The 4,740-nt window shown below is 45.5% G+C and overlaps 1 non-coding gene across 1 annotated transcript; it reads right to left on the bottom strand.

The window, feature by feature from the left end:
• Positions 1–649: 649 nt before the first annotated feature.
• Positions 650–752, bottom strand: LOC111814133. Its single transcript, XR_002819201.1, has one exon. It is a non-coding gene; the product is annotated as a U6 spliceosomal RNA (small nuclear RNA).
• Between the last annotated feature and the right edge of the window lie 3,988 nt (positions 753–4,740).

Here is a 4,740-nt window from a genome sequence, read left to right as displayed (position 1 = left end):
TGAGCTGAGATGGAGATTGAGACTGGTGTGGTGGCGTGTGCCTGTAATCCCAGGTCCTGTGAGGCTAAACCCATGTGGATCACTAGGAGTCTGTCTAAGTAGTGAGATCCAGCAGGTCCTGTAGTAAATACAATAAATAAATAAATAAATAAATAAATAAAATAAATTGGCTTACCACAATCAGCCACAGAGTTGGATGGGGAAGGCTGTAGTGGAGACTTCTTTCGTCTGCACACTTGAGACTGAATCAGTCTAAGGTCTGGAGCTCACTGCAGTGCTCCGTGCAAGTCTGTTTCCGTCACGGAAGGCTGAAGGATCCAAGGCAGAAGCCGAAGAGTTTGTGCTGGAAGCCAGGAGATGAAGTCCAAGTTGACAGAGAAGACGGGAGCTCCTCTGAAGGAAATGGAGCTCTTCCTCCTTCCTCAATTCCTTTATATCCTTTAAGGGATGAGCCACCCTAGGGTGGGGCCTGTACACCCTAGGGTGTGGAGTTGCTGAAACAATAGACTTAAGCTTCTAAAATTCTCAAGTTGTCACTGATAATCAACCACTACAGGCTGTCCTTGCCTCAACCTTCCTAGGCTAGAATTACAGTTATAGGTCACCACAGCTGGCTTCTACCTTCAATTTTTGTGTCTGTCTCATTTTTTAAAATATGGGATGCTTCACCAATTTGAGTGACATTCTTGCACCGGGGTCATGCTAATCTTTTGTGCATCATTCCAGCTTTTAGTGTATGAGTTGAAGACGCGAGCGCCATGTCTTTCTCATATATTACCTTGAAACTGTGGATCAGAGTCCCGTACACCTCTATGGGTCGGCGTGTTAATAACATAAGGAGTGTATAATGCAAAGGTTTCTCTCTTTCATTTATGTATTTGGTACAGGGTCTCACTATGCATCTTGGAATTCTAGTGATCCTCCCATTTTCAGCCTCCTCAGTGCTGGGATTACAGGAGTGCCCGACCAGGCCTGGACAAGTTTGCCGGCTCAGGACATGCCCAGGGCAGGGTTGGCATGGTATGGGGACTCAATATAATAGAAATTTTCATGAATCTAAATTTAACTAGCCTGCCTCATCTCCTTCAAGGCTGAGGACACAAAAATCAGAGTAACTGATTTTCCAGATTTACAGGAACATCTAACTGCTACCTCTTGGTTGTACAGTTCCAGAGCCCTAGGTATAACACCCTGAAATCTCCATGGTCCAAAACCTGCAGTCACCTCAGCTTCCAGGAAAACCAGAAATGTACAGATTGCCCCACACTGTGGTCACTCCCTACGTGGGTGGAGTTACTTCAGCACAGAAACCAAGCATGCTTCCCTAAGGGAAGAGAAATTGGATTTAATGATGAGAAGTAGCTCCCCTAAGTTAGGTACAAACCCACTCAATCAACCAAGCATTCTGACATGAGTAGAAGATTTATTGGGGGCATCAGGCAGGCTGGCTGTGTAGTGGACCAAAATAGCAATGAATACAGGGGGTGGGGGTGGGAACAGAAGACTTTATAGGCTCTTTTAGGGAAGAACAGCTGAGGGAGAGCTAATCTAGGCAGGGCTACCTGGTCTGTGAGGGACTTTTAATGTTAACAAAGGAGAATTCTGTGGTTGCTCGCCCAGGTCAAAGTCAGGTGGACCTGTTCTTCACTTTTGGGTTTCGCTCTGTGTGGGACACCATGAGGGAGAGTGTTTGTGTCAAGGGACCTGGGAAAATTTGAATCCTGACCTATTGCCCTCCTTAAGTGGCTCTCCCAGAACATTACAGAGCACATCCTGAGATCCAACTCAACTAGACCATGAGGCAGTGAACTGCAGCTATGCAAATCCCAGTCCTCGCCTTTGTTCCCTTGTTCTATAAACCCCAAATTCTTTCTTTCTAAAATATTATTTGATACAGGGTTTCCCCTCACAGTTCAGCCTTTTCTCACCCTCCCTAGCATTGGGATTACAGGCGCCCGGCCCCACACCTGGTTTCAGGCCTGCACGGTACCCCTAGGGTTCCCATTTGGGTATGGCATGCGGTACTGGGAATCAAATTTGTATCCTTGCGCTTCTCAGGCAGGCACTTAGACCTCTGAGCTATCTCCCCAGTCCAACCCCAAATTTCGGTCAGTCCCTTGAAGTCCGATCTGGAAACTCACTCTGCTTTGCAGCATGGCCATGCTGCATAAGTTTCCTTCTTGATTTTCACCACCGCTCTTCTCTTCAATTGGCTTTCAGGGACCTATGGCTAAGCCTGGTCTGTTGAGATCTCTGAGCTGGGGCTTTTGCCTTAAACTCCATTAATAATACCTTTTTACTTGATGACCTCTTAACTCTAATTTGAAAGGCTCTCTGAATATTTCTTTTGCAGAGACTTTTCATTCCATAAAAGTAATGATAGTTGAGGGTGGTGGTCCATGCCTGTAATCGCGGCATTCAGAATGCTGAGGTACGAGGATCACTGTTAGTTTCAGTCCAGCCCAGGCTACATGGTGAGCTCAGCTATATCTTGAACTACATGGCAAGTCCTTGTGTCAAAATTGCTCCCACCATAACCACCAAAAGAGGTAACAATGGAAAATAGTTCAAGTCGGAGTTGTTCCAGTGAATCCAGAGCAGTCAATCATCTGGGCCTATTGTTCCTGTCTGTCCCTGTTTATCAGCTTACGCTTTCAGTGTATTACATTGTTCTTAACCCTGTTAGTTTATGGTGCCAAACCTGCAGATGCACAGCATTATGGTTTGTGTTTGCATGTCCCACCAAAGCCTCATGCAGTTTTAGAGAGGGCTTATTGATTTATTTGCGGTACCACGGATTGAACTCAGGGCCTTGCAATTTCCAGCCAGTTGTTTATTTCATGAGCTATTCTCTTGCCCAGATGGGGCTCATTTAAAGTTGGCTCAATGTAGAGTGTGTGATTGATTCATGGTTCAATGCTTGGATTAAGGCTGGTAGGATTAAGGGTGGGGAGTAGCTGGATCAGTCTAGTGAGTGGATTGGTATTGCCTAATCCCAGTAGATCGGATACAATATAAAGGACAGAAAGAGGCTTGTGTCCCTTCTCTCTGTTGTTGCTTTTGCTATCTTCTGCTGCCATGTGTTGGCTCTTTGCCATGTGCTATCTGCTTTTGAGTCAGCTAATTATGGACTGAAGCTGCCACAGACTGAACTGAATAATCCTTTCCACTTTAACTTGGGTGTCAGGTATTTTGTCTCAGCAATGAGAGAAAAGGAACTAAGACACAAGGTAACTATCGGTGAAGCCAGAGGCCTCCATGGAGAAATGGTCCAGTGGAATGGCGCAGCAGACACAGCAGGCTGCAGTGGCTAGTGAGTCCTTCAGGGTCAGACATTCCCTCTTCAGTCCTTCAGGGTCAGACATTCCCCAGAGAAGGCTTTTGGCCAGGAGCTATCTTGGAGAGGGTCCAAATGAGCTTGGAATTCAGGCAGTTGTGGGCTGGCTCAGTACAGAGGCTCCCAGCATTAGGCCTGAGGTGGAACCAAGTTTTAAAGTTGGTAGGAGGTCAAGGAACTGAGTTCAGTCTATAAGTGGGACACAGAGCATTGTAGGCCTTTTTTTTTGAGGAACCAGGGATTGAACTCAGGTCCTTGCACTTGCCAGGGAAGCGCTTATTCCACTAAGCCATCTCCCAGGCCCTGCACAGAGCAGGGTAGGCTAAACATACAGAGTTACAGCCTCATAGCAAGAAACCAGCCTGAACTTCAGTGGAATTCAAGTGCAGGCATGCTGGGATTATCCTCAGCCCCACCATAAATCCACAACTGGCTTTCTGGGATTAATGAACAAGGACCTGGACTCTGCCCACTTTGTTTGACAGCAGAGACACATGGTGAAATGGATTTTTGAATTTTTTTAAAAGTCTTTTTTGTATTTGTTTTCTTTTCCTTTATTTTTTCTTCCTTTATTTTTTTATTTCTTTTTTCTTCTGTGGCCAGCTCAGTTCACCCTGGGGAAGCCTGGTATGACATGAGGTCCTGGGCCTGGAATCCCATTCCCTTTGCTTGTCTAAACTGCCTAAGCAGGCCTTTCAGACCAATGATCTATTTCGCTGACCCTGTTTTTGTTTTTATATGAGTGTGAACAAGGTTTCTCATTTTGTTGTTGTTGTTGTTCTGTTCTGCCCTCCCCCCTTTTTTAACTAGTTAATACTTTACTTTAATTTGTATTAGGTTATCATCATTTTTGCATTGCTTGGTTCTCTGAGGCAGAGTCTCCCTAATGCAGACCAGGCCTCATTCCTCTTGCTTTAAAGGATCACAGGTCACAGCCTTGTACCCCTGTGTCTGGCGCTGATATTCCTTCTCATGTGTATCAAAACATCTGAGGGGCTGGGACATAGCTTGGTGGTCTAAGTGTCTGCCTACAAGCATCAGGACTGAGTTCAATGCCTGGTTCCACATGCCTTGCTGGTTCTGGACCTCTGGTAATGGTGACCCATGCCTGTAAGCGCAGCACTGGGGAGGCTGAGACAGGAGGATCACTATGAGTCTGAGCTGTGTGGTGAGACCCTGCACCAAATAAATAATTTTTAAAAATCATCAAACTCTCCAGAGACTTTTCCAAGAAAAAGCTCTATTCAAGGAGACCTTGGAGTGAAGTATTTCAAGCCCCAAAAGAAAGCAATTTAGAGAGAAATATTTTTAATATATCCTCAAGGGCCTAGGATTTGGCTGAGCTGAACAAGGGCCTTCCTGGCAAGTGCAAGGTTGTGAGTTCAATTCATATATATATATAT

This window comes from Octodon degus, unplaced genomic scaffold, assembly GCF_000260255.1.
Source record: "Octodon degus isolate 3935 unplaced genomic scaffold, OctDeg1.0 scaffold00273, whole genome shotgun sequence".
NCBI lineage: Eukaryota > Metazoa > Chordata > Mammalia > Rodentia > Octodontidae > Octodon > Octodon degus.
This window is presented reverse-complemented; position numbering and strand designations above follow the sequence as displayed.